The 19371-nt window shown below is 45.9% G+C and overlaps 1 protein-coding gene across 1 annotated transcript in view; it reads left to right on the top strand.

Annotated features, from left to right (window-relative positions):
- The first annotated feature begins 322 nt into the window (after positions 1 to 322).
- CD151 (CD151 molecule (Raph blood group)) overlaps positions 323 to 19371 on the top strand; it is an 88410-nt gene continuing 69361 nt past the window's right edge. Inside the window, exon 1 of the mRNA XM_063944769.1 lies at positions 323 to 458. The gene's annotated coding sequence lies outside the window, so the exon portion shown is untranslated. The remainder of the gene's footprint in view (positions 459 to 19371) is intronic.

Genomic DNA, 19371 nt, shown 5'->3' with positions numbered 1-19371 from the left:
ATAAGCGTGACCGACTCCTCCGGGCACATTTTCTAAACTGAGTCTGCTAGAAGGGGCATAGAGAGAGGAGCCAGCCCACACTATCAAATTCTTAAAGTGCCCTTGGCTCCTAGTGGACCCGTCTATACCCCATGGTACTAAATGGATCCCCAGTATCCTCTAGGACGTAAGAGAAAACGACATTTGTTACATAGCACTGTGCATTGTGTACTTAAAACAATAAACATAATATACAAGTATGTGTAATCGCACAAATCACCAGCAGATGGCGCCACTTGTCTTGTAGACTACCTAGCAAATGGCATGCATAGGGTTAAGCCGGGCAGGCCCTTGCGAGGTGTGGCTTTGTGAGCACAATCTCTCTTTCCGAGCTCTGAGGTTGTCCGGTGTCCGGGAATTCTGTCCACGTATCCTGTGGGATCTACAGCCGCTGTCAGAGCCATCACTGCAGCCCAGAGGTGAGACCTGCGCCCCAGATCAGTGCAGAGCTACAGAGCCTTTGTGCAGCCCCACAAGGACCTGTCGTAGGGCTGTGTGTAATGTAACACTGTAATGGAACGGTGTGTGCTCCTACAGGGGCTGCATCATGCAGATTGTGGCTGTGCTGCTTTGTTGCTGGTATACAGGGGATTGATAGTAATGTGCAGAGCTTGTCAGTATGTCAAGCATTTCCCTATGCCTGAGATGGGGACTGAGGGGTGTGTATAGGACGTTTATAGTAGGGGTCATTTGTTCTAAACTGTAATAAGATATTTTATTTATTACATACTTTATTATAGCTTTGTGATTTTAGGGCAGCAATGGTTGCTGTGAAAACAGGAATTGGATGTAATACTGTATGTGTGCACTATGGGTGTATAGATATAATACATAGAAAACATAGAAAATAATGTTTGGTATTGTGGTCAATGTAATATATTCCCTCACGTGTATGTAATATTGAGATTGGGGTCTTCCGACCAGAGGATGTCTTGCAGGAGATGGTCTGATGTGCTCGGACAGTCTGTTGTTACCTAGCCTTACTGTGTTCCCAGTTATACAGCACCATGGAGTATGCCGGCACTATATACAGATATGAAGAGGGCAGAGGTGTGATGCACTATATACAGATATGAAGAGGGCAGAGGTGTGATGCAGGTGTATTGAAGACAGATATAGTCAGTGGGGTAAGAGGTATGCTAGGAATGCATAGGTTAGCCAATGTCACTAAACTGCATCCCCTTTGGGCACTTCTCCGCAACAGGGCAGGTAACCAGGCCAAATGTGTCGCTTCAGGAAATGAGAAGTCTGAGACTGTACCTGCATGAGTGTGTTCCGGCCTGATATCAGGGACTGATAGATCTGGGAGGCGTTCCTCATACCTGTTCTGCATTGCGGCTTGTTTATTCCCATCATATAGACCAGGGGTCCTCAAACTCTGTCCACAGGACCGAACACAGTGCATGTTTTGCAGGTAAACCAGCAAGTGCACAGGTGTATTAATTACTCACTGACACATTTTGGAGTTAATTATTTCACTTGTGATTCTGTGAGGAGAACTGCAAAACATGCACTGTGTGGGGTCCTGAGGACCGAGTTCGAGAACCTGTGATATAGACAGATGGATCAGCAGAGCGCTCTCAAATGGGATGTAGTAAGAAGGTTGACTCCAGAAAGTGAACAGTTATGTTGACACTATTAAAATATCGACAGGCAACATGTTGACATTCTCAGAATGTTGACGTGTGTCAAGGTTAAGCTGTAGGGGGGTTAGGCTGTGTGTGTGGTTGGGGAGGGGGTGTTAGGCACTAGAGGGAGGGTTAAGGATAGCCCCAAGAAGTACTTATTGAAACCACATAGAATTTGAAGGTCTGACCCAAAATGACAGTCACATCGCCAGGACCCGGAAGCCATGCTGGAGCTGTCAGGAGCAGGTAAGTTACCGCTGGGCCACCATGGACAGTGTTAGCATTCTAGTATGTCACTGTCTACATACAAGATGGATGTCGACGTTGCCAATGTTTACATCATACCACACGCCTCTCACACATCCCCATTGTTCTCTGAGGACAGATCCCTTTTGTTTTCTCCACAAAAACAATTCTTAACTCTTTCTACTATGAAAGTCCCTGGTTTCTGTACGTCCTGTGTTTCTCCGCTGTCCGGTGCTGCAGAGAACTACATCTCCTTACAGAAAGTAGCAATTAGTCTAGTTACTATAGTGTGGCTACAGAATAAATAACAAATGCTTTTCTTCATTTGGGAAATAAAAGGAGGCATGAGGGGGAATTCCGTTGTGGGCGAAGAGGGCAAATTACTGTTGATGCGGCGTTTAAATGCCGGCAACAGCAGGCCGACTCGCACCCTTCGTCTGGCTGATTCGCACCCCTATTCGCTCAAAAGTGCTTGTTACCTTATTGCATAGCAAGCACTTATGAGCGAGATCCCGTTGCCATAATGCGCGGTGGGTGTTACGCAAATTTGGCCCGGTGAATCCGCCCTCAATTCCATTCCCCCATGAGGTGAATTTCATGATGAGAGCACTAGTCATCACAATAGATAGTTCTTACTTTTGCCAGAAATTACCTTTATGCAATCATGACTATATGTACCGCGATGTCCAACAGCGCAGATTACTGTTTTATATGGCAGGTAATCTTCACTCATAGGGGGTGATTCAGAGTTGATCGTAGCTGTGCTCTATTTAGCACAGCTACGATCAGACACACTGACATGCGGGGGAACACCCAGCACAGGGCTAGTCCGCCCCGCATGTCAGGCCCTACCCCATCGCAGAAGCACAAAAGCATCGCACAGCGGCGATGCTTTTGTACTGGAAGAGTAGCTCCCTACCAGCGCAGCTCCTGTGCGCTGGCAGGGAGCTACTCGTCGCTGCCAGGGTCGGAGCGGCTGTGTGTGACATCACGCAGCCTCCACGGCCCGCCCCCCCCCCCATTGGTCCGGGCACGCCTGCATTGCCCGGACCGCGCTCACTAAACGGCGGCTAAATGCCGCCGGACCGCCTCTGCCTGTCAATCAGGCAGAGGCAATCGCAGGGCTAAGACAGCCGTCGGCTGTCTGCCATTCGCCGGTGCACTGCGTTGTTCAGGCCCGATCACTGCTGTGCGAACACGCACAGCACCGATCAGGTAAACTAGCCCCATAGTCTTGTGCCCCTCTATGGGATCTGTGGAGTAATGAGAGATATTGGTTGCGAAATGCCTCGTGCTGCATTTTCTTATGTCCTAAGTGTAATAATATTCAGTACTTTTTATTGTGTAATAAGCCAACACTTTCATAGTAAGATAAGCAGAATAATGTGTGTGGGCTCGGAGTTCCTGATCTGTATCACGCTGGATTTGAAAGAACAATGGTAGGCATCCTCTAGCTCTCCAGCTGCTGTAGTACTACACATCCAAGTATACCCTGCCACAGTTTTGCAGTTAGGCTGGGAATGCTAAAATTGTGGCAGGGCATGCTGGGATGTATAGTTCTGCAGCAGCTTGAGTGCTACAGATTTCCTGCACCTGTAATAGAATATTGTGAAAAACCATTTTAACAGACATGTAAAGAGCCCATTTGTTCTCTAGAAATCCAAAGTGTTTTGTATGTATTAGTCCAACCTGTTCACCATGACTTCTGCTACTAGGGGTAGGTCACAGGGGGCATTAGGCCTTTGCTGTTTCCCTTGGTGATTGGCGTCTTAGATGACGGCAGCCTGGCAGTAGGGGGACAAATACTTTGGTAACTCCGGCCTTTGCTGTAGAACAAAGTCCAGTCATGGAGCAGAGTTTCCTGTATTGAGGGTGTGACCAGAATAATGTCTCGGTAATTGTACAGGAAGCATGTACAGCACAGAGTAATCAGCATTGGTATTACATTTATCTGGTCTGCAAATTAAAAACTTCCTCAACTAATAATGCTTTGGAGCAAACATATATAACCTTCGGCTTGCCAGCTGTTGTGGAACTAAGAGTCCCAGCAAGCAAAGACTGTCAGGGAATGCTGTGACTTGTATTTCTGCAATAGCTGGATTGGTTGCATGTTGCTTAGCTTTGTATTATAACTTGGATGAATGCAGTGCTGGAGAGTAGTGTCCCTGTGGCGCCATGATTGTCATCATCCGTTATGTGTCTTAGCAGAAACGATAAAGCAAATGCTGATGACACCTATATGTCATATGGGAACTCTCAAAGCTGAAAGTGGACAAATCTATGGGGCCAGATGGGATACATCCAAGGATATTAAAAGAACTTAAAGAGGTGCTGGTAGCACCATTGACAGAATTATTCAACCAGTCATTAGCTACAGGAGAAATTCCAGGGGACTGGAAAAGAGCAAACGTAGTCCCACTGCACAAAAGTGGAAGCAAGGAAGAGGCAAACAACTACAGACCAGTGAGTCTTACATCAGTAGTAGGGAAATTGATGGAAACACTCTTAAAAGAAAGAGTTGTAGATTATCTCAAATCCGGCAATTTACTGGATCCCAAACAGCATGGATTCACTGGGGGGAGATCATGTCAAACAAATCTTATTGACTTTTTTGATTGTGTGACTCAAGTGATGGATAAAGGTGGAGCCATGGATATAGCTTATCTAGACTTTAGTAAGGCTTTTGACACAGTTCCACATCGCAGATTGCTAAATAAACTTGAAAGTTTGGGATTGGATATTAGGATTATTGAATGGATAAGATCTTGGTTGAAGGATAGAAAACAGAGAGTTGTGGTAAATGGAGTGCATTCACAGGAGGGAAATGTTACCAGTGGAGTACCCCAGGGATCTGTACTTGGACCAGTGCTTTTTAATATCTTTATTGGTGACATTGCAAATGGCATTAAAGGGAAAGTATGCCTTTTTGCAGATGACACAAAGGTATGCAACAGGGTAGACACACCAGGTGGGGTAAAACAAATGATTGAGGATCTAGGTAGACTAGAGGAATGGTCAAGAGTCTGGCAATTACAGTTTAATGCCAAAATATGCAAAATCATGCACTTGGGTCTCAAAAATCCTAAAGCTAAATACAGTATTAATGGCACTATACTGGAAACTACTGAGGAGGAAAGGGATCTAGGAGTCACTATTTCAGATGACTTAAAAGCAGGTAAGCAATGTAACAAGGCAATGAGGAAGGCTAGTCAGATGCTTGGCTGCATTGGGAGGGGAATCAGCAGCAGAAAGAAAGAAGTAATAATGCCACTGTATAGGTCATTGGTACGGCCTCATCTAGAATACTGTATTCAGTTCTGGAGGCCATATCTTCAAAAGGATATTAATACATTAGAAACTGTACAAAGGAGGGCAACTAAAATGGTGCATGGCCTACATCACAAAACATACCCAGAAAGACTAAGAAATCTCAATATGTATAGTTTGGAGCAGAGAAGGGAAAGGGGGGGACATGATAGAAACTTTCAAATACCCGTATATACTCGAGTATAAGTCGACCCGAATATAAGCCGAGGCACCTAATTCTACCACAAAAACCTGGGAAAACTTATTGACTCGAGTATAAGCCTAGGGTGGGAAATGCAGCTCTAGCCGTACACAGCCCTCAGTGCCAGATATGCCCTCATACTGCCAGATATGCCCCCACAGTGCCAGATATGCCCCCACAGTGCCAGATATGCCCCCACACTGCCAGATATGCCCCCACACTGCCAGATATGCCCCCACACTGCCAGATATGCCCCCACACTGCCAGATATGCCCCCACACTGCCAGATATGCCCCCACACTGCCAGATATGCCCCCACACTGCCAGATATGCCCCCACGCTGCCAGATATGCCCCCACGCTGCCAGATATGCCCAGATATGCCCCCACACTGCCAGATATGCCCCCACGCTGCCAGATATGCCCCCACGCTGCCAGATATGCCCCCACGCTGCCAGATATGCCCTCATGCTGCCACATATGTCCCTCATGCTGCCACATATGTCCCTCATGCTGCCACATATGTCCCTCATGCTGCCACATATGTCCCTCATGCTGCCACATATGTCCCTCATGCTGCCACATATGTCCCTCATGCTGCCACATATGTCCCTCATGCTGCCACATATGTCCCTCATGCTGCCACATATGTCCCTCATGCTGCCACATATGTCCCTCATGCTGCCACATATGACCCTCATGCTGCCACATATGACCCTCATGCTGCCACATATGACCCTCATGCTGCCACATATGACCCTCATGCTGCCACATATGCCCATTATGCTGCCACATATGCCCCCTCATGCTGCCAGATATGTCCCCTCATGCTGCCAGATATGTCCCCTCATGCTGCCACATATGCCCCCTCATGCTGCCAGATATGTCCCCTCATGCTGCCAGATATGTCCCCTCATGCTGCCAGATATGTCCCCTCATGCTGCCACATATGCCCCCTCATGCTGCCACATATGCCCCCTCATGCTGCCAGATATGTCCCCTCATGCTGCCAGATATGTCCCCTCATGCTGCCAGATATGTCCCCTCATGCTGCCACATATGCCCCCTCATGCTGCCAGATATGTCCCCTCATGCTGCCAGATATGTCCCCTCATGCTGCCAGATATGTCCCCTCATGCTGCCAGATATGTCCCCTCATGCTGCCAGATATGTCCCCTCATGCTGCCAGATATGTCCCCTCATGCTGCCACATATGCCCCCTCATGCTGCCAGATATGTCCCCTCATGCTGCCAGATATGTCCCCTCATGCTGCCAGATATGTCCCCTCATGCTGCCAGATATGTCCCCTCATGCTGCCAGATATGTCCCCTCATGCTGCCAGATATGTCCCCTCATGCTGCCAGATATGTCCCCTCATGCTGCCAGATATGTCCCCTCATGCTGCCAGATATGTCCCCTCATGCTGCCAGATATGTCCCCTCATGCTGCCAGATATGTCCCCTCATGATACCACATATGCCCCCTCATGCAGCCAGATATGTCCCCTCATGCTGCCAGATACGTCCCCTCATGCTGCCACATATACCCCCTCATGCTGCCAGATATGCTCCCTCCCCAAGTGCCAGGTATGCCCCACAGTGTTGTTACTTACCCCTCCGTCGATCCCGCGCTGTCTTCTGGAGGGACACGAAGCGCACAGCACGCGCCTCTCCTGTGTCCCTCCTGCATCTTCGGCGGCCGCGGCAGGTCTATTAAAGGAAGTGCCGGTTCGTGATCAGAGGTCACGAACGGGTACTTCCTGTAATAGAACCGCCGCTGCTGCCGCCGGAGATGCAGGAGGGACACAGGAGAGCCGCGCGCTGTGCGCTTCGTGTCCCTCCTTCACACTGCTCTGCCTCTGCCTGTCACTGACTCGAGTATAAGCCGAGGTGGCTTTTTCAGCACAAAAAAAAGTGCTGAAAAAGTCGGCTTATACTCGAGTATATACGGTATATGAAGGGTTTTAACAAAGTCCAGGAGGGAAACATTCTCCAAATGAAGAGAAGCAATAGGACACGAGGACATGCACTGAGACTGGAGGGGGGGAGGTTCAGGGGAAATTTGCGGAAAAATTATTTCACAGAAAGGGTAGTGGACAAGTGGATTAGCCTCCCATCAGAGGTGGTAGAGGCTAAGACAGTAGAGCAATTTAAACATGCATGGGATAGACATAAGGATATCCTTACAAAGAAATAAGGATCAAATAAGGTTAGTGTTAAAAAATATTAAAAAAAAAAAAAAAAATAAGGGGCAGACTAGATGGGCCAAGTGGTTCTTATCTGCCGACAAATTCTATGTTTCTATATTTTTATATATACACATTCCATGACACAATGTAAGCTGTATTGCAGTGTAATCTAGGCAGATGTGCAAGGTCAGTCTAGGACAGTGATGGCTAACCTTGACACTCCAGCTGTTGTTGAACTACACATAACAGCATGCCCTGCATCAGTTTTAGCATGGCCAAATAGCAAAACTGTCGCAGGGCATGCTGGGATGTGTAGTTCAACAACAGCTGGAGTGTCAAGGTTAGCCATCGCTGATCTAGGATGTGATACTATACCTTTTTGTAAGGGTCATCAGACTGTGGCCCATGTAGACGACTACTCTGTATAGGTGAATAGCGCTTTATCTATCCCCTTTGTGCGTCTGTGGTATTAAAGGTATCACTGACCACTTCGTATTCTCCACATGAAGCTTTTGGAGAAACTGCAATTATGATAAGTGATATTTTACTAGTACAGATACTCTGTGCTGGTTGCGGGCCTAGAACCCATTAACAAAGGATCCTGGGTGTGTTTCTGAAGTCACGTTCTGTCATAGGCATCTTGGTTACTTACTTCTGTAGTAGCCTAGGGCGACTGAAACCCTTAATCAGGCCCTGAGCTTAAAGGTGATTCTGGTAATGGTAATTGCTGTTCTAATTGCTGATTTATGTGCTGTGTATATGTACGTATGTATGTGTGTGTTAGTGTGTGTGTGTATATGTGTGTGTGTGTGTGTGTGTGTGTATGTATGTATGATATATATATATATATATAATATATATATATATATATATTTATTTGACTTTTATGAATTTACTGGTTGTGTCGATCCCATCTACTAACTGAGAACATTGTTGCATGTGAGGATGAAGAGCTATTTATGAAATCACATTGGATTGAGCACCCTATATATATATTTACAAGTGATGTGTGCAGTTCTCAGAATTTTTCTTTTTATATACGTATGTATGTGCTGGAAAGATATATTTTTTTCGATAACTACTCATGTAGTTGTAAATCAGAAATCAGCTGAGCGTCTTCCATGTGTTCATAATTAAAAAAACATTTTTATGTTTTATTTGACCGTCCATGTGATACACCAGGGTGCAGGAAGGGTCAGACTCCCACAGACAGACTTTTTGGTCTATATTTGGAAGGAAATGGTATGGGAACATCTGGCCAGTAGTTTAACATCAACACATGTACCCAGCGGCTGTATAAACTAGAGGCAGCTGTAGTGAAAGAACAGTTTGTAGGGCCCATTTATCAAACCGTATTTGCGGCTATGTCCCCCAAAACACCCGTTTTCAGGGGCTAGCCACAAATACTATGTATCTCTGCAATGTATGATGGAGGGATTGCAGCAGCTATCTCCAGTACCTGCTGCGATCCCTCCATGGCTGCCTGTAGCCGCATCCCCTATAGGTTTCTATGGAGGATGTGATGCTGCCCGGTGTATCAACATCGGGAATGCAAAGCATTCCTAATATTGGGTTCACTACGGCTGGCCGGCGGTCGGGCTCCCGGCGACCAGCATCCAGGCGCCGGGAGCCCGACCGCCGGCTTACCGACAGCGTGGCGAGCGCAAATGAGCCCCTTGCGGGCTCGCTGCGCTCGCCACGCTACGGGCACGGTGGCGCACTACGCGCGCCACACTATTTTATTCTCCCTCTATGGGGGTCGTGGACCCCCACGAGGGAAAATTAAGTGTCGGTATGCCGGCTGTCGGGCTCCCGGCACCGGTATACTGAGCGCCGGGAGCCCGACCGCCGGCATACAGAAGACCACCCCTAATATTATCCCCCGCAGCTTAGCCCGTTGTAGCTTATGGGCTCCACTTTGCTGCATGTAGTTCCAGCAGGGTTCCCTAGGAACGCTCCTCTGGAAATGGCCCTGTGCACAGCAGTGCGGTTCACTGATTCATTCACCTGAAGTGACCTTCCTACCTCTATGTCTGTTTGTTGTTACCCAGTTTGGTTTTATCATTGTGTCCAATTGGGAAACTGTTAATAATAAATCACATTCTGCAATACGACCTTGGGCGCTAATATCGCACCCAGATCGCATTGCACATTTGATCATTGATAAATGGGCCCCTGAGTGTATTATGCAGTAGCAGTGTTTATAACAAAGCATCCACGTGAAATAACTGTTCTGCGTCCAATACTTCAAGAATTAACCCTTGATGCAGCGACACATTGTGACATTCCGGAATATCAAATTTAGCAGAAGTACAGTAAAACTTTAACCCAGCATATGTGAATATGTGGGTAACTCGTGCATCAGTAAGTGTTTAGGCAGTGATCCTATTTAATACACTGGTAAAATAAAGCGTTTAGAGACCTGTTTTGATGAGTTACCCAGAATTCTCTTGGGATCTCTTTGCTGTGCATTTCCCCCCTGTATGAAAAGTTTGCTCAGACCAGAATTCTTGAGACTAATTAATTGCTGAAGACGGGAGTGCTAACAAGTGCTGTTTGTATTACTGTAACCCCTTTGTAGCCAGAGAAGTGACCTTTCCAAGAAAGAGAGTGAGAGCAGGTCGCAACACGAAACTGCTGGGAAGAGAACACCATGAAATAAAATATGATTCAGAAGATCTAATGCTGGCCATATACCAGGACGACCAGCATCCGATTCCAGGCACGATTTCCCTTCAATTCCCCAGGCAGCTCTGGACACACAATTTGGGGCTCTGGACACAACACTGGTCGTTAAACGATCGATGGTGTGCCTCACCCCAAAAAAAACAAAAAAAATCCAGGGAAATGACACGCAAAATCGTACGATGTATCGTATGTACTTAAAACATGGGACCCTATTCAGTAAGGATGGTAAATTTTGCTAAACAGCAGAATTTACAATCCTTTTGCTCGCATGCAGGGTAAGGCTGCCCAGCAGGCAGCCCACCGCTCACCGACTGCGATCGCGCTGAAATTGCGATCGTACCGCCTAGCTGTGACGGAAGGAAGCCTGCCTTCATCTTTTTGTTCGGAGCGTGTGACGTCACTCCGACCTGCGATCGAACCGGAATTAGGCCCATAGTATGATGTGCATACGGTTACGACCTAATATTGGCTGTACGTAAGATCATTGAATCCTGGGATTCAGGTTTGAAAAAAAAATCAGTCCCGGGACTTCCAGGATAGAATTGTGCAGTGTGCACCAAGGGCCAGTCCTATATTTACGCGAGGTAGGGCGCCACACATAGAGGGGCCGCAGCACTACCGCACAAGCAGATCCCGACTAGGAGTCCACAGGCAGTAAAGGCAAAATGCTACTGCACTACCTCACACACAGGTCCATGCCACCTCCAGTACCTGGCAGACTTCACGATTTCAACAGCATGGGGGGTGGCACTATCCCAAGAGCACGGTCCTCCGCTCCAGGTGTCCAGTAGATTGCTGTGATAAAGGGAAGGGGTTGCGGCACTGCCACATACGCAGTTCGCAGCAAGGAGTCCGCGCCAGCAGGCCCGTATTAAAACTCCACAGGAAGAGAGGAGCAGGGTCCAGCTAATGGACCAACTGAAGACTGCTGACAAGGACCAATGAGTCTGCCTGCTCAGATCCACGACAGGCCTAAATTAAAAACTAATGTGAAAGCATTGCAGAGGCAGAGAGGTGCTGGGTGCAGAGCAGAATTGAATAGCTTTTAGTACACGGTGCCCCACAGAGGGTATCACCCTGCCAGGGAGTTCCCCCTTCCTTTCTTATCTCACACAGTTCCACTGTGCAGCTGTCACCCACTGTCTCCCACTATCTACCTGTCACCCCTGCCTCCCCAGTCACCAACTATCTCTCTTCTCTCACTTAGGGCGGGATGTACTAAAAGGAAAATGCGATAAAACCCCTGTTTTCGGGGGTTTTATTGCATTTTCTTATGTACTAACCCCCGTCCGCCGCGTTTTCGCCCCTGAGGGTATCGCCATCTTTGGATGGCGATACCCTATAGAAGCCTATGGGCTTCTTAACGCTGGCCGCCGCAACCCTCCGCGCAGATGCCAACCCCACTCCCCCCGGCATACCTTCTTCCAGGCAGCCCCGGTCCCGGAAGCTAAACTCCTCCTCCCCCTAGCAACACAGCTGGAGGTCTTTCCGGCTGCAGGGAGGAGGCGGCGGCGACCGGGACAGCCTGCTTCCTGGCAGGTGGTGAGCAGTTGGAGACCCCAGGGAGGTGAAATGAGACCACCTCACGGGTATCGCGGGGGCCTCCATCACCACATTGCAATGTTAATTACATATGTTAGTACATATGCGATCAACATTGCTGTGAGGGGCGGCGATGTATGTTAATACATCCCGCCCCCAGGCTTTCTGCACCTAGTAGGGTGGTGTAGTCCTCGTGTCCGGGCTAGCAGATGAAGCACTGGTTCAGGCTGAGGTTCTGGTGGATGCTGTACGGCCAGCCCTTGCCCTGCAGTGGCAAATAGTACAGGAAGCACCTTGTAGATGCTGCTCAGTGACAGCTGCTTCCCGGGCTCTACTCCGGCACAATTGTGATCGGGGTGATGTACAAGTAGGTAGTTTCTCTTTCGGCACTGCCTGCTCTATCGACGGCTGCTCCTGCTGCTATCCCCTTCCCCGAGGCTGCTCCATCAGTGCGGGCCAGTAGAAGAGCTGGGGTTACTGTGATGTGCTAGCTTAGTCATTGATTGGCAGGAAACGTTCCACACAGTGATGATTTCACCGTGCAGTGTGCTCTCAGCCTACCAGTGACTGAAATACTGCCTCATGGGACTCCCATCTACGGGCGGATGGGAGAGCCTAAGAGGATGGATAATGCGACTGGAACCGAGAATAATAATAATTTTATTTATATAGCGCTCTTTCTCCAACAGGACTCAAGGCACTTTACAGACATCAATAACAATGCACATAGGGCCTGATTCAGCAAAGATTGCCAATTCTGCTAGCTAGCATGCTAGGGGCCGCCCGGCATGCTGACCGCCACCTCCCCCCCCCCCCCTTCTCCCTTCAACAAGCAGAAATTGCGAACACATCGCAATTTCTGCATGATAGCAGAAATAGAGGTTGCCTCCTGTTGGCGCAGTTTAGCGCCTGCCATATTCCCGATCGCGATGGCTGAGTGTGACGTAATGCAGCCACCGCAATCAAGCCCCCGTTATCGTCGTACCGCCCCCTGCAACGCAACGCTTCGTCTCCGCCTTGGAAACGGAGCATTGCCAACCCCGCAACCGCCTCTGCCTGATTGACAGGCAGAAGCAATTGCATTTTCTGCGCCCCTCCCCCCCTGCAGAAAGTACGAGTGCATGCTCAGGATGGCGATCGGAATAATTCCGGTTGGATCACGATTTGCTATCCAACCTGAACTAGCCCCATAATACAGAAGATTTAAGTAATACAGCAATATATAAGTCACGCATACATAAAAGAAAACCTTAAGTACACAGAAAGCATAATGTAGGATTGGTGTAGGCATTTTGGGTAATAACTTCCAAGGGTTATGTATTCCACCCTAACAAGGTACCAGGTGCGGCAGCCATCTTGGGCGCAGGATTACCTAGGGTGGAATAGTCTACCCCTAGAAGAGATAACACAAAATGGGGGTGATTTCACAGTCCCTAAAGTTCATAGTAAGGTTCCAACAAAACCACCAGGTCCATGTATTTTTCATCCCATCCACAAGCATACCAGATGAGGGAGCCATGTTGTACGCACTATGACGGTTACACTGTGGGAGGTGAGCCATACAAGGGCCCAGTGTATATATGGGAAAACTGACACTTGTGTAGTAGTATGATGTACCCTGTATGTAGGGCGCAATGGCAGGGTGTGCAATCAGTGGAGGTAAACATTACAGGAAAAGCACACACAACAGGGAGGGAGAACAATTGCAGGTAACCCGTGGCAGAAGTAAAATTGGGATAACATTAGAAAGAAGGTATTATCTCGCTGCCCCTGGCCCAATCCACAGAGTGTTTTGAATCCTGTAATACCCGGGATTTAATGATTATAATCCCGATTATTTTCAGTAGTTACAGTAGATATAAGTGGTTTGTATGCAGTATAGCAGAGTATTACAGTTATACCCCTTTCAGACTGCCTGAGGTGGGTCGCACCTGGGTGCCTGACACGGGAGCTCCCAGTGTGCGACCCACCTCATGCGCCTCGCTGCCGCTGTCTGCAACCCGCCATATTGCCCAGTGGTATAGTAGAGTAGTCCCTAATAGTATAATCCAGTGGTTAAAAAAAAAAAAAAAAAAAGTGAATCGTGGCGCCCTAGCGTATCAGACGTTTGTTCAAGGCACCCCTAGGCCTAAAGTATCTTGCTAAAATTAAAAATATATATACATTAAAGTCAATTGTGTTTATATATCATCCTCAGGTTAAATTGTGTGGTGAGGGACAAGATTTGCTTCCGTTTGTCCGTGTATGTTATGATTGGAAGCCACCAGCACTGGTTTTGCCTATTACATGGTTCATATATAATCTAAATTGGTCTTGGACCACCAATCCAAGGCACCCCTACAAGTGTCCCAAGGCACCCCAGGGTGCCACGGCACACAGTTTGACAACCACTGGTATAGTCATTGTATGATAGTGCAGCGATGGTGGGGGTGAATGTATCTAACCTTATAAAGTGTGGACAAATGTAGAGGTTTCCCAAAGTAACCAATCAGATTCTACCTATCATTTTATAGAATGTACTTGATAAATGCTAGCTAGAAGCTGATTGGTTGGTATGGGCAACTTCTCTTTAGAATGTTTGGTACAGTAGGCAGCTCTCCACCCACTTTTTCATTATTTCCAGTATACACTCCAGCTCTCCTTGGGTAACTAGTTGTATTTTACCAACCAATCATATGAATTTCTAATTGCAGATTTCTGTCAGGAATCTCACACCAGGAGTTGGAAAGGTTCGGACCTTCACTGGCTCACATAGCTAATGACATGGCCTTATGAATTGTTCCCACTCTGTTGTGTTCTTCATATATTTAGTTGTTTCAAAACTTTGAATGGATCATAAAAAAAACCTAGGAGAACAGTTGTCTGTGTCTGTTAGTAGAGTACCTGTAATACTATAAATTCCTGAAAGCTGGCTCATGTGTCTTAATGACCAAAGGATTCAAGTGGGTTTCATGATTAACTACCCTGAAACCGTGGGATTAATTACTCATGGTGACAGCCAGCGAAAGCAAGGTCACAGCTGATTAAAAATTGCTTAAAGTGCCTTAATAAAATGAAAGCACATTTGTTTGCAGTTGTTTTATGGGTGTGCGCATGTATATATGTATATATGTATATATCTATAATATATAATCTCTATTGGAGATTTGGGGGCGGTATACATTTACCACATAATTTATACACCGACAAGAATAATGGTTAAAAAGGTGATGAATGGAAATACAATGAAGACACGCAACTAAATGTAGTAGCCTCAGAGTTCCGGAGGTGTGGGAATTTTGTGCGAGTCTGCCCGTTTTTATTAAAGCAGCAATCATTTACAAGGCAAAAACAACCTGATTTTGCCTTGTAAATTATTGCTGCTTTATAAAAAAAAAAAAATGGGCAGACTCGCACAAAATTCCCGCACCTCCGGAACTCTGAGGCTATTACATTTAGGCGATGGGGGTTAGCAGCAGATGTAGGAGTCACCATGTCTATAATGCATCTTAATAGACAATGGTGGATATCCAATTACACACGAACATTTTTCGCCTTTGTTGCTCGATGGTCATTATTGGGCTATCCAATTAGAGCCCATTTTTTTCATGTTAAAAAAAAAAAAAAGACCCATTATCGTGCAGTGACACACAGGATCGTGGATAGGTACGCAGGCCCATTAGTTTCATGGCCGCGATTGCGAAAACGGGTTATTTTAAGGGATTTCTTTTCTCCAGCCTCAGGCAGGTGAAAAATAATCCCTGATGACTGCTGCTTTAGTGTGGTAATTAGTCAATGCTTATAAACTATGTAGGGTGGCCACCAGAAATGGAGGCCACACCTTAAAAAAATCTATCTGCGGAGTTATGAATAAGGCACATAATTTGTTCCATTCTGCAATCTGTCAAAATGTGCTGATAATTGAGATTATTCTGTCCTCAGAGGGTTTGTATTTTTTATATATGACACTGTACCATCACCATATTCGTTTCTATATATGCTTGGGAGTTACCAGGAAGACTGTTTGCCAGAGATGAATGAAAGTAATTATGGGAATGAGATTTTGGCGATACTGCTGTTATCGGTGCTATAATTTGGCATTATTTTGGGACTATCCCACCAAATGTGGAACGGAGTGCCCTCCCATCTGCCTAGACTAGAGGTTCTGTAAAAGTCAATTCCAGTCTCGTAGGTACAAAGTACCACCTGTGAAAGAATTGGTACACCTTTTCTCTGATAATTTGATGTTGTCCAGAAGTTCAAATTTGCTTTTGATAATATTTTAGTATGGCAGAATGAATGCAAGTCTAGGAGGTTTCCTTGTGAAGTATAGGATTGTAAAAAACCTGGCCTGATTGCTCTTAAGGTTGATAATTAAAAGGGCAATGCTTTTACTAGCAAGACTCGGGGAATGTTGCCCTTTTAAATATTGGACATTAATACGTTCAGAAGCACCGGATTTTACAACCGGATGCTTCATAAATAAACCCCCAGAACTTTCAGTTTTGCCTGTATTTACTTGCAAATTTGATACTGTACTATATAAATAATGAAATTTAAAGGGTGAAGGGGGGTTCTTATCCCAACAAAATGTTCCATAGTCGGCAAATATCAGAACTGACAAGGAATTCTATCCGAAGCCTTTTTGCCATTCTGGGCCCCTAGTAGTTCAGGCATTGGCTGCAAATTTGATACATAAATGAAGTCTGTAGTTCTCCTTATGTCATTTGTCACTGGCAGCCTGAGATGAAGGACACCTGGTCGGGGTGCACCAAGGATCCCGCAGAGTCTGTTTGCCAAAATGTTTGCAAATACTTTTTTTTCATCTATGTTGAATAGATATCTGGTTGGTAACCATAACGTGTCGGAGCCCCTGCCTTGTTTGGGGATAACCACGCAGTTTGCCCAGGTAGTCATATTTGTTGAGTAGGAGTATAGCCCCTCTAGGATTTTATATAGTAGTGGACCACAAAGCCAGATGGCCTAAGTAGAGCAGAGCTTTTTAGCTCATTCCTCAGTAGATATCTCCATTAGGTCATCTTTGCAGGATGTAGGCAATTGTGGTGTAGGAATATAGTTTTTTGGATTTGCTGTTACTTAGGGCTAGATTTACTATTAAGTGGTTTGTCAAAGTTTTAAAACGGCAACAGAAATCCACACTAAATCAGGCTCCTTTAACAGTGGTTCCTGTTACTACTTTAAATCCATCGGCCAAAGTCGCTGTTCATTGGTGACTTTGACAAAGTGCTCATTAATAAATATACCTCTGTGTACCTGGGGGATAGATTTTATGATATAACATAGTATTTCTGAAAGCAGATAGCATTATTCATTATGGTTAAAGAGGAGTTGGTTGTTGATATTTTAAGTGAAATGATCCTGTTAGATGTCTGTTTTGGGCCTCAGTTTGATGGTTAGCAATAAGATTATGAGATTGGTCGTATGAGCAAGTGGTGATCAATAGACTGCTACACAGCATTATACGGGTGTAGTATGGCTGACCGGCGGTCAGCATACCGACGCCGGGATCCCGGCAGCATACCGACGCCGGGATCCCGGCGGGGAGGGGCGAGTGCAGCAAGCCCCTTGCGGGCTCGGTGGCGACCTGCGGTCACCATGGGTTCTATTCCCACTCTATGGGTGTCGTGGACACCCACGAGTGGAAATAGTCCCTGAAATAGTCCCCAGTGCCCACTGCCGGTCACATGAATACCACCCCATTATACAGTATGTACTATATAATCTGTGAATTTCATGCACAGTGGGCAAAATTCAGTACATAAGAGGGGGACACAAACACCCTCAAAACAGGGCCATTGATGAAGAAATCAATAAAGACCATATGATGGATTTGTTTTAAGATTGTGTATATAATTTCCAGAGTGGATAGGCCAGAAATACAATCGCTATGATACTCGTTCCAAAATAGAATTCTTAGGACTCCTTTTATTTTTCATATCCAGTGGTGTGAAGAAAGCTTTGTCTTGCACACTGACAATAAAGGTTACCTAGTCCGGTACTTGAAGCCCATTCCCTCACTGCACCATGATTATCATATGTATCTGTTCTCCCTGTTGGATATTGTTTAAATTATACTGTACCAAATGGGTGTCACATATCCCATGTCGATTTGAACCTTACCAGTCAGCCAGAAGTGCCCAAGGAAAAATGTACACATTCTCTCCAAATAGCACTTAATGGGGTTTGCTTGCAGCACAGGTGGAGTTAAATAGATGCAAGCATTATGTACACTTTATTGTCCTATGCGGGTGCATCTGTATCTGTAGGATTGTGCATCCAGGCATCAGAAATAAAGCTGGCCGTACACCTTAAGATTCTGTCCAACCATCCAAGTAGTTGGAACAAAAATTTGGTAACCTGGGAAAACTGACAAAAAATGGCCGTTCAGACCACCATTTTTGGACATTTTCCGGCCATACAGCTAGAGTGGCTCACACACCCATTGTGTACACCGCCTTCAATGCACAGCGAAGATGTATTAGTGTGTTTTGCTATAGGACCCAGGCTGCAAAGCTTTGCTCCTACCTCTATGTGTGATCTTGGGTCTCCTCAGGCTCAAACAATTATGTAATTTGGGGGGGCAGGTCATCCCGTACACTGATCTACAGTACGTGGGATTTTTTTGATTTTGCTTTTATCCTGAAAAACATAGAAAGCTCCCCATTAGCCACGTAGAAGCATTTTGGAATAGTTTAGTGACGTGCCTGCTGATATTGGTGCATATACGGGTATGGCAGTTATTTGCTGTGGAAGGGGTTTATGTCAACTCAAATGTTGCTTTCAAAGATTAGACTACAAACACGTTTTTTTTAGGACAGTGGTTGTGACGACCACTGTTTGGAAGAGGATAGGATACTGCGGGGTCACACATTTCCCAGCATAAAACAAGGCATGCACACATGAAACAGCTTTACCTTCATTTGCACAATCTGTGTAGATTAATGATAATTTTATTTCTATTAATAGGACTGAAAACTGTACTAGAGTGATGAAACTTGCATGAGATTTGCAAATAGGTGCTTAATTAATTTTCTTTAGTAAATTTTTTCTAGAACATAAAGTAAATAGCTTGGTATAAATGAAGGCCTGATGGTCCAATTTAAATGTTCTGCGTTCCTGAAATGATACATTCTCTTGGATTGTTACATTCCACAAACCTTAGCTCCTCCTCTTCCCTCCTTCTGCCTTACTTGTACAAATGCGTAGTTTGTGAAGCCGGATTATGTATGACTTTATATAGCTGGTGTGTGTGTATATATAAGAATGAAGAATGCTGACAAGTTTGTACCTGTAATCACATTATCTGTTGCGGTGGGCATGCCTACATGACAATACAGAGCCGTATTGTGTGGGTTTTATTTTCCAGCCTTATGGTGTTTCTTTATTCTTGTTTGGTTGTTTTTTTTTTTTTGGCTCGCACACCCACAACGCCTTGCACAACTTTGTCCAGCTGCTCTTTGCTTCTTTCCTGGAGATCTGCTATCTCATACTCCCATTCCTATCACTTCCTCCACCTTTCTTTATTTTTCCTA

This window comes from Pseudophryne corroboree, chromosome 11, assembly GCF_028390025.1.
Source record: "Pseudophryne corroboree isolate aPseCor3 chromosome 11, aPseCor3.hap2, whole genome shotgun sequence".
Classification (NCBI taxonomy): domain Eukaryota; kingdom Metazoa; phylum Chordata; class Amphibia; order Anura; family Myobatrachidae; genus Pseudophryne; species Pseudophryne corroboree.
The sequence above is the reverse complement of the archived record's forward strand: the minus strand, read 5'-3'. Positions and strand labels throughout refer to the sequence as shown.